The following is an 11,061-nucleotide window of genomic DNA, read 5'->3' as shown; positions in this document are numbered from 1 at the left end:
TCGCTGGTCGGCCAAGGCTGGCGCAAGCCGAAGCGACCGGTCGGGGCTTCCGGCTAGTCTGCTCCCGGGATGATCATCGGGTTAGCCAGGCATCTGAGGGTTGTCAAGCCTCAGGGAAATTCCGCTCGTTGGTCGGCCAAGGCTGGCGCAAGCCGAGGCGACCGGTCGGGGCTTCCGGCTAGTCTGCTCCCGGGATGATCATCGGGTTAGCCAGGCATCCGAGGGCCGAGCCTCGGGAGATTCCACTCGTTGGTCGGCCTAGGCTGGCGCAAGCCGAGGCGACCGGTCGGGGCTTCCGGCTAGTCTGCTCCCGGGATGATCATCGGGTTAGCCAGGCATCTGAGGGTTGTCAAGCCTCAGGGAAATTCCGCTCGTTGGTCGGCCAAGGCTGGCGCAAGCCGAGGCGACCGGTCGGGGCTTCCGGCTAGTCTGCTCCCGGGATGTTCATCGGGCTAGCCAGGCATCTGAGGGTTGTCAAGCCTCAGGGAAATTCCGCTCGTTGGTCGGCCAAGGCTGGCGCAAGCCGAGGCGACCGGTCGGGGCTTCCGGCTAGTCTGCTTCCGGGATGTTCATCGGGCTAGCCAGGCATCTGAGGGTTGTCAAGCCTCAGGGAAATTCCGCTCGTTGGTCGGCCAAGGCTGGCGCAAGCCGAGGCGAGCGGTCGGGGCTTCCGGCTAGTCTGCTCCCGGGATGTTCATCGGGCTAGCCAGGCATCTGAGGGTTGTCAAGCCTCAGGGAAATTCCGCTCGTTGGTCGGCCAAGGCTGGCGCAAGCCGAGGCGACCGGTCGGGGCTTCCGGCTAGTCTGCTCCCGGGATGTTCATCGGGTTAGCCAGGCATCCGAGGGCCGAGCCTCGGGAGATTCCACTCGTTGGTCGGGCTAGCCAGGCATCTGAGGGTTGTCAAGCCTCAGGGAAATTCCGCTCGTTGGTCGGCCAAGGCTGGCGCAAGCCGAGGCGACCGGTCGGGGCTTCCGGCTAGTCTGCTCCCGGGATGTTCATCGGGTTAGCCAGGCATCCGAGGGCCGAGCCTCGGGAGATTCCACTCGTTGGTCGGCCTAGGCTGGCGCAAGCCGAGGCGACCGGTCGGGGCTTCCGGCTAGTCTGCTCCCGGGATGATCATCGGGTTAGCCAGGCATCCGGGGGCCGAGCCCCGGGACATTCCACTCGTTGGTCGGCCACTTGTCGCTCGCCGCCCATCGGGGTTTCTCCGTGCCCAGCCGCGACCGTGTTTCTCCTCTCCTCCAAGCGTTGCCTGGGGGGAACACGAGAAGGGTATTAAACGCTAATTAATGCGTTACCTGGGAAATCAGATCGCCAGTTGCTGCGGTGAGGAGTGTTAGTTGAGCGGCCGCGATACGCGGGTTCTTCGAGGAGGATGCGGCCTGGGCGCGAGCGGAGACACGTGGACCTAGGGGTATACGACACCCGGATTGTCCTGCACAAAGAATGCGATTTAAGGAGAATGACGCTTAGGAAATCGCGGGGAGATACGCCTCGGGAGCCGGAACGGCTCCGGATTCAGTGCGCCTGCATTTATTGGAGCCACCCGTATCGGAACTACCAGGGGGCCGCAGCTTGGCTATAAATACAGGTGCAGGTACGATGGAATTTGCCAAGCCGGAGCTGCAGGTTGCCATGGATCGCGGACCTCCTCCTTGGCATATGACTGAGAGACTCCTGTCGAAGGAAAGGGGAGGCGCTCCCCTTACAACTTCAGCCAACTAGCCGTTTCATCTGGGATCAACAAGGAGGGTCTCCCCGGCGGAACTCCGCCCTAGGCGTTTCATCCGGGATCACATCTCCCCTCCTTGAAGTTCAGCCTCCCGGTTGAGCTCTGCGCCGGACGCTCAATCCGGGACCGCGCCACCATATGCTCCTCCCCCTTGAATCCCTTCTCTTCCCTACCACTGGGGAAGATGGGAATATCCTTTGGAGGCGGCGTTCCCCTGGGGGCAGCGGGAGCTTCTTCTGCGGCGGCTCCTCGTCTTTTTGGTGAGGTGCTGGATGGCGCCTCCGGTTAGAAGCACCCACTTCTGGCGGGACTGCAGCCGCCCTGGGTTGAGGGTTTGGGTCCCCACCTCTTCTTTACTTTCTTTACTCCCTAATTCCCCTCTGGGAATTCCTTGTAATCACACGAGCACGCCATTGTAACCAGAAATTATTGAAATGAAAAGTGTTGCACCTTTTTAAATTGTCTTTCTGGCCTTGTTGTTCTACTGGTAATACATCCGCAGGTTAGCGGAATTCCAGCCCCTTGGAATTTCTCGGCCATCTAGGGCTTCCAACTGGTTGCTGGTGGTCCAAACCGAGAACGATTGACACGACGGTGTGAACGGGGTTCCGCCTGAGTTGTCTTGGTTGGTGCTGGTTGCGCTCCACCTTCCGCCAAGGAACCTGCAAACAAGCCTTGCACCACCACCAGGGTGGTGATGGCCCTCCGACGGTCAAGTCAGAGGAGATTGGAGGAGGAGAGATGATAATCACAAGTGGGAGAGAGTGCTCTGGGAGGTATTGCTTACCCCCCCCTTCTCCCCCCAGCCGCGTATATACCTGGCTGGGAGGTCTCTCAGGGGGGTTTGTCGTCGTGGGGCACGATAGAATGGCCACTGACATGGCCGTTACGGGGCGTCGTGGAGCAGCGCTGGGTACGGCCATGACAGGGCGTAGTGGAGCTCCGCTTTGTACGGTTGATACAGGAGATCGTGGGCAGCATCGGGTACAGCCGTTGCAGGGAGTAGTGGAGCAGGAGGCCGCGGCGTGCCTCTGGAGAATAGCCTGTCGTTATCAAAAGATCTCCGACTCGGGGTCGGAGTGCTGGATCATAGGGCAGCCGACCCGGGGTCGGGCTGCGAAGCCGAGGAGGTCCGACTCGGGGTCGGAGTGCTGGATCATAGGGCAGCCGACCCGGGGTCGGGCTGCGGAGCCGGGGAGGTCCGACTCGGGGTCGGAGTGCTGGATCATAGGGCAGCCGACCCGGGGTCGGGCTGCGAAGCCGAGGAGGTCCGACTCGGGGTCGGAGTGCTGGATCATAGGGCAGCCGACCCGGGGTCGGGCTGCGAAGCCGAGGAGGTCCGACTCGAAGTCAGAGGAGTGCTGGGTCAAAGGGTAACTGTAGCTTTCCTGGATACGCGTGCCGATCACGTGGGGCATGGCGGCTTAATTCCCCCATAACAGTAGCCCCCCACTTCCGAGCCTGGAACCAGAAGGGGAACAGGTGAAGGGAGTGATGTTTCGAGATTGCCGCCATCCTTCGGAGAGGCGCGCGCGCTTCAAGCTTCCCGCCTTCTTTATGGCGTATGGCGGTTGCTGCTGACCTGGCAACCTGAGGATTTCGGCGGACATCCTTCCTTAATGGTGTCGATTCGCCTTTGGGGTGCGAGCGACCCTTCGGCGGCCAGGCGTCTTCTGGCGTCATCGAGGCGTCACTTGCCCTTTCGCCTATTTAATCGGGGGCCCTCCCCCGTCCGTCTTCTTCTTTACGGACATTTTCGAGTTTCTCCTTTGCGCTGCCATTGTTGCCGCCGAAACGTTCGCTTGCTTTTCCTTTGACGCTCTCGGAGCCGTTCTTCCTCCTCTTCAAGTGAGTTTCCCACTCTTCTACTTTGAGCTCTTCATACTTTTTCTTTTTGTACTAGTGCACCCCAGTCGTTCCGGCCTTTCCCTCCTTCTTGACCCCGTCCTGACCGTAGATTTATTGGCCATTAGGGATGGGCGAAGTGGGAGCAGATAGCATCAAGTCAAAACTGGTCGCCGAGGACTTAGACGGATTTGTGGCTCGGTACCACCTTCCCGAGGCCTGCAATGTCACGCTCCCAGGGCCTGAGGAGAGGATGTCTCATCCTCCTCGAGGGAAGATCGCCATCAATGAGGGCATCCTCCAGGCCGGGTTCCGCTTTCCCCCTTCAGACCTAGTCTTACAGGTGCTCCGGGGTTTAGGAATGGCACCGACGCAACTGGTGCCGAACTCGTGGCGTGCTCTGACGGTCTTCCAGGTTCTCTGTCGCTTGCATGCGATTCCCGCCACCTTGAACGTTTTCTGGGAGCTCTACGGCCTGAGTGGCCACCCCCAGGACAAAGGGTGGTGGTGCTTCGCAGCGCGGCGAGGGTGCGGCCTTGTCAAGGAGGGTCCTACCTCCATTCACCACTGGAAGGAGCGCTTCTTTTTCGTTGATGCAGACCCCTCCTGGGAAATCAGGGCAATCTGGGGGACGCCAGTGAAGTCCCCAATTGGCCTGTCGAAGTTGTCGAGGGAGGAATCCGAGGGCGTCGCCGCCTTGAAGGGGTTGGTCGCCGAGGGCCAGCTTCCCCCGGTGGGCCGCCTTATTTCTGAGGATACCTTGGTGAACGTCGGTTTGAGTTCGGTCCCCACCGACCGTGAGTCCGCCATCGTTTCTTTAGCTCTTTTCTTCTCTTTCGTTCCTTCTTCCTTTCGGTTTCTCAGTCCCTGACTATCCCGTCCTTCTTGCAGAGGTCGACGACGTCATGCGGTCGGTGAAGACGAAGGCTGTTGGTAGGGCGTCCCTGCTGGAAGCAGTCCGGAGGAGGAAACGAGCTCTTCCGAGCGGGGCCCCACCGGCGAAGAAGTCCCGTAAGGAGATACCTCCGATGCCGACCGACGAGTCCGGGCCCACCGGTCAGGGAGATGTCGTGGGCACCGACCGGCAGCTGACGCTGTATCAGCCCTCCGGTGGTAAGGTTGCCGCTACTCCGGAGGTGCCACCTGAGCCTGCTCAAGACGGACGGGTCGGACGTGATCGGTCCCCGACCCGGCCTTCGACTCGGTCGGCTCCTGATGACTCGAGGAGGGACGCGCCGAGGCCCCGGCCGAGCGGGACCCTATCAATTCCTGGGGCGACCCCCGCCCCGAGCGCGATCAGCCGGACTCTTCCCCAGGCGATGGATAAGGGTAAGGCTGCAGAACCACCATCCGGCTCCGGGGAGAAATCGGGGTCTGCCTTCACTACCGATGGCGCCCGAAATCTCATCGAAACAGTGTTGCTGGAGAAGGACCGTCGGCGGGTCCGGGAGTTGGATGTCTCTGACGTTGGGGCCGCCAGCTGCGTCTGTCTCATGTCGGTGAGTGTTCTTCTGGCCGTCTTTCACCATTTATTGGCTCTGTTGTTCTCCGCCTGACTCCCTTATTTTTCCTATTTCTTAGCTCGCCCAGTACATGATCCGTCTGGAGGAGTGCTACAAGGAACAGGCGGGGCTTTTGGCGAAGGCCGAGGACCGGCTGAAAGCAATGGAAGAGGGAGGCCGGGCTGCGGCAGGCAGGGCGACCGGGGACCTCGAGGCGAGGCTCCGGGAGGCCGAAGAGCGGGCACTCGGCTTCGCCGCCCTGGAGGAGCAACTGTCAGAGGCTCGGGAGCAACTCAAAGCCGCCTCGGGCCTCGAAAGCAGGGTCAAGAAGGCGGAGGAACGGGCTGAAAAGCAGTCCCGGAAGATCGCGGACTATCGAGAGCGGTGGGAGAAGGCCCAGCGGTCTGCCGACAACGCCTGCGACCGAATCCGCTCTTTTGAAGCCAAACTAGGCGAACTGGAGTCGGCCCTGGAGAAGTCATGCACGGACGTCCAAGAGCTCCGTTCGCGCCTGAAGGAAGCCGAGGCCGCTCGGGTTGCTACCGAGGCGAAGCATAAAGAGGCTCAGGCTGATCTGCTGAGGGTCTCCTCTGAGGCCGAAGGCCGGATTGTGGCGAAGGTCTTGGAGGCCAAGGCTCAGATTATGGAGCGAGCTGAGGCGGAGCTGGCCGAGAAGAGGGCGGAAATCGGGCGTCAGGCGGTAGAGGCTTATCGCCAGTCCGCCGAGTTCGCCCATGATATGTCGGAGGCAGTGCGGACCTATCGCCAGTCTGACGAGTTTGTCCATGACGCGTCGGACGCGGGGGCCGAAGCCTTCACCTTGGGCTTCGAGGAGGGCCTGGCAAGGGTGTCGGCTAAGTATCCCGAAGTTGACCTGAGCGAGATCTCCCTCCTCGACTCCTCTCCGGCGCCATCGCCTGCTGGTTCTCCTGCTGCTTCCCTACCTCCCGCGGACGAGCCCGGCGTTCCCGACCCGGGAGTTCCTCCAAGCTGACCTCTTGTACCTTTCATTGTCTTCTTTTTTATTTTTGTATGTCGGCGTTTTGCCCAATTGTATGGGCCTCGGCCCTGAAAATTAATGCACGTTGAATATTTCTTCATCTCGCCTTCGTCCTCTTTTTTTTTTTTTTTTTTTTTTTTTTTTTTTTTTTTTAGCTCTTGGTTGCGTCTTGCTGACTTTTGATTCCCGAAGTTCTTCCGGCGCTAGGCCAGGCATCCGAGGGTTAGGCCTCAGGAAATTCTTCCGGCGCTAAGCCAGGCATCCGAGGGTTAGGCCTCAGGAAACTCTTCCGGCGCTGAGCCAGGCATCCGAGGGTTAGGCCTCAGGAAACTCTTCCGGCGCTAGGCCAGGCATCCGAGGGTTAGGCCTCAGGAAATTCTTCCGGCGCTAAGCCAGGCATCCGAGGGTTAGGCCTCAGGAAACTCTTCCGGCGCTAAGCCAGGCATCCGAGGGTTAGGCCTCAGGAAATTCTTCCGGCGCTAAGCCAGGCATCCGAGGGTTAGGCCTCAGGAAACTCTTCCGGCGCTAAGCCAGGCATCCGAGGGTTAGGCCTCAGGAAACTCTTCCGGCGCTAAGCCAGGCATCCGAGGGTTAAACCTCAGAAAACTCTTCCGGCGCTGAGCCAGGCATCCGAGGGTTAGGCCTCAGGAAACTCTTCCGGCGCTGAGCCAGGCATCCGAGGGTTAAACCTCAGGAAACTCTTCCGGCGCTGAGCCAGGCATCCGAGGGTTAGGCCTCAGGAAACTCTTCCGGCGCTGAGCCAGGCATCCGAGGGTTAAGCCTCAGGAAATTCTTCCGGCGCTAAGCCAGGCATCCGAGGGTTAGGCCTCAGGAAATTCTTCCGCTCGCTGGTCGGCCAAGGCTGGCGCAAGCCGAAGCGACCGGTCGGGGCTTCCGGCTAGTCTGCTCCCGGGATGATCATCGGGTTAGCCAGGCATCTGAGGGTTGTCAAGCCTCAGGGAAATTCCGCTCGTTGGTCGGCCAAGGCTGGCGCAAGCCGAGGCGACCGGTCGGGGCTTCCGGCTAGTCTGCTCCCGGGATGATCATCGGGTTAGCCAGGCATCCGAGGGCCGAGCCTCGGGAGATTCCACTCGTTGGTCGGCCTAGGCTGGCGCAAGCCGAGGCGACCGGTCGGGGCTTCCGGCTAGTCTGCTCCCGGGATGATCATCGGGTTAGCCAGGCATCTGAGGGTTGTCAAGCCTCAGGGAAATTCCGCTCGTTGGTCGGCCAAGGCTGGCGCAAGCCGAGGCGACCGGTCGGGGCTTCCGGCTAGTCTGCTCCCGGGATGTTCATCGGGCTAGCCAGGCATCTGAGGGTTGTCAAGCCTCAGGGAAATTCCGCTCGTTGGTCGGCCAAGGCTGGCGCAAGCCGAGGCGACCGGTCGGGGCTTCCGGCTAGTCTGCTCCCGGGATGTTCATCGGGCTAGCCAGGCATCTGAGGGTTGTCAAGCCTCAGGGAAATTCCGCTCGTTGGTCGGCCAAGGCTGGCGCAAGCCGAGGCGACCGGTCGGGGCTTCCGGCTAGTCTGCTCCCGGGATGTTCATCGGGTTAGCCAGGCATCTGAGGGTTGTCAAGCCTCAGGGAAATTCCGCTCGTTGGTCGGCCAAGGCTGGCGCAAGCCGAGGCGACCGGTCGGGGCTTCCGGCTAGTCTGCTCCCGGGATGTTCATCGGGCTAGCCAGGCATCTGAGGGTTGTCAAGCCTCAGGGAAATTCCGCTCGTTGGTCGGCCAAGGCTGGCGCAAGCCGAGGCGACCGGTCGGGGCTTCCGGCTGGTAGGAGCCAGGTCGGTTTACCCAACGAACTTTATACGGGCCTTCCCAATTTGGCGCTAGCTTCCCACCTTCCGTAGGTTGAGATGCCTTAGCTCGCCTCAGCACCAGATCTCCAATTCTGAAAAGCTTCGGTCGGACTTTGGAGTTGTAATATCGGGCCACCCTCTGCTGATACATTGCCATCCGAACCTGAGCCATTTCCCTTGCCTCTTCCAAGAGATCCAAGTTCCCTCGGAGTTGCTCTGAATTGGCCTTGGGTCGGTGCGCGGCCACCCGAGGCGAGGGGAGTCCGAGCTCCACGGGGGCAACGGCTTCCGTGCCATAGGTTAGGCTGAAAGGCGTCTCTCCAGTAGGAGTCCGTTGCGTGGTCCGATACGCCCAAAGGACATTCTCGAGTTCCTCGACCCAAGCTTGCCCCGTCCGGCCGACCCGCGCTTTGATACCTTGGAGGATTGTACGATTTGTGACCTCGGCCTCGCCGTTGGTTTGGGGATGCGACACGGATGTGAACCGATGCTCGATCCCGAATTCCTCGCAGAAGTCCCGGAAGTGCTTGTTATCAAACTGTCGACCATTATCCGAGATGAGGACCCGAGGTACTCCAAATCGGACAATGATGTTCTTCTTTACGAACTTTCGGACTTGTGCCTCCGTGATGGTGGCCAGTGGCTCTGCCTCCACCCACTTGGTGAAGTAGTCGATGGCGACAATCAAAAATTTCCGCTGGGCCGAAGCGACGGGGAATGGTCCGAGGATATGCATTCCCCACTGTGCGAAGGGCCAGGGCGCGGTGATTGGCGCCAAGGGAACAGAGGGGACTCTCTGGACGTTGGCGTGGCGCTGGCAGGCGTCGCATTTCCGCACGTGGTCCTTCGAGTCCTCCAACAAGGTCGGCCAATAGTAGCCTTGCCTCATGATCTTATGCGCCAAGGACCTAGCCCCCAAGTGCGATCCGCAGATGCCTTCGTGGACTTCGCCGAGGGCATAGGCCGCTTCCGCGGGGCGGAGGCACCTTAAGAGGGGGGCGGTAAACGAGGTCCGATATAGCCTCCCTTCATAAAGTACGTAGTGGGCGGACTTCTTTACAAGCCGCCGGGCCTGATCTTCGTCTTCAGGGAGGATTCCTTCGGCAAGGTAGGCGACGAGCGGGTCCATCCAAGACGGCTCCGGGTCAATTGCCATCACCGCTCCAGCCCCGTCAATGCTCGGGGCATCCAGGGTCTCCAGGTAGATTGCCCTCGACAAGTTGTGCGCGTCTGCGTCCACTAGGCGGGACAACCTGTCGGCCCTGGCATTTTCGCTCCTTGGGACCTGCTGAATGTCAACACTGCCGAGGTCGGGAATGAGTGTTTGCACCTTCCGGACGTAGCTCTGCATGGTCGGGCTCCGCGCCTCGAACTCCCCTCGAACCTGCCCGACCACCAGCTGGGAGTCGGTGAAGACTTTCAGACGCCGGACGCCGAGCTCCTTGGCGAGTTTGAGTCCCGTGACTAGGGCCTCGTACTCCGCCTCATTGTTGGTCACTGTAAATCCGAACCTCAAGGCATACTCGGCTATCACTCCATCGGGATTGGTGAGGACCAGCCCAGCCCCTCCACCTTCAGGGTTCGACGACCCGTCAATGTGGAGCGTCCAGATCGGGAGATCGAGGCTGGGTGTCTCCGGCGGCTTAGGTTCCGCCTCCTGCACAGTGCACTCAGCGAGAAAGTCCGCGAGCACCTGGGCCTTGATGGCTGGTCGGGGCTGGTAGAGGATGTCGAACTCACCAAGTTCTACTGTCCACTTCACCAGCCGTCCCGCATTCTCTGGATTGCTGAGAATCTGCCGCAGTGGTTGATCGGTCAAAAGGGTGACAGAATGAGCCTGGAAATAGGGGCGAAGCCTCCTGGTCGCAGTCAGCAGCGCGAAGGCGATCTTCTCAGCCTTCGTGTACCGCGTCTCGGCATCCCGGAGGACTCGGCTGATGTAGTACACAGGCTTCTGAAGTCTTGCCTCTTCCCGAACCAGTACTGCGCTGACTGCGGTTGGGGAGACCGCCAGGTAAAGGTAGAGCATCTCCCCCTCTTGCGGCTTGGACAGCAGGGGAGGAGACGCCATGTACTCCTTGAGCTGGTCGAACGCCGCTTGACATTCGGCCGTCCAGAGGAAGTCTTTTGGGCGCTTCAACACCTTGAAGAATGGTTGGCAGCGTTCGGCCGACTTTGCCACAAATCGTCCGAGCGCGGCGACCCTTCCAGCGAGCTCCTGAACCTCCTTCACTTTGGTCGGAGGGGACATATCTTGGATGGCTTTGATCTTGTCCGGGTTGGCCTCGATCCCCCGTTGGTTGACAATGAAACCGAGGAACCTCCCGGCCGAAGCACCAAAAGCGCACTTCGCTGGGTTTAGCTTCATGCGAAACTTTCGCAAGGTGGTGAAAGTCTCCTCCAGATCTGCAATGTGCTGGTCTGCATGGCGGCTTTTTACCAGCATATCGTCCACGTACACCTCCATATTCCGGCCGATCTGCTCCTTGAAGATTTTATTGACGAGGCGCTGGTAAGTGGCGCCAGCGTTCTTCAGACCGAAGGGCATTACCTTGTAACAGTACAGCCCCCGGTCTGTTATGAAGGCAGTTTTCTCCTCGTCCTGTGGAGCCATCATTATTTGGTTGTAGCCGGAGAAGGCGTCCATAAAAGACAGTAGCTGATATCCGGAAGTCGCGTCGACCAGTTGGTCTATCCGTGGAAGCGGAAAGCTATCCTTGGGGCACGCCTTGTTCAGGTCGGTGTAGTCGACGCACATCCTCCACTTCCCGCTCGCCTTCCGGACAAGTACGACGTTTGCCAGCCACTCGGGGTAGCTCACCTCCCTTATGAAACCTGCCTCCAAGAGTTTGTCTACCTCCTGGTCGACCACCCGGATCCGATCCGGGGCACAGTGTCTCTTCTTTTGCTTTACTGGTCGGTGGGTCGGGTCGACGCTGAGGGCGTGAGAAACGACCTCCGGGTCGATCCCAGGTACATCGGCCGCCGACCAGGCAAACACATCTGCATTGGCTCGGAGGAATTCCACTAACCGGAGCCGAGCTTCCAAGTCGAGGTTGGCGCCGACCCGGACCGTGCGGTCCGGGCGGCCTTCTTCGAGGGGAACTTCGATTACGCCCTCAGCCGGCTCCCCGTGCCGCAAGGCCACTTCGTCTCTGGCGTCAAGTGACTCGACGCTTAGGG

This window comes from Phoenix dactylifera, chromosome 16 (assembly GCF_051530095.1).
Source record: "Phoenix dactylifera cultivar Ajwa chromosome 16, Ajwa_hap1_PhDact_Kaust_v1.1, whole genome shotgun sequence".
Lineage (NCBI taxonomy): Eukaryota > Viridiplantae > Streptophyta > Magnoliopsida > Arecales > Arecaceae > Phoenix > Phoenix dactylifera.
This window is presented reverse-complemented; position numbering follows the sequence as displayed.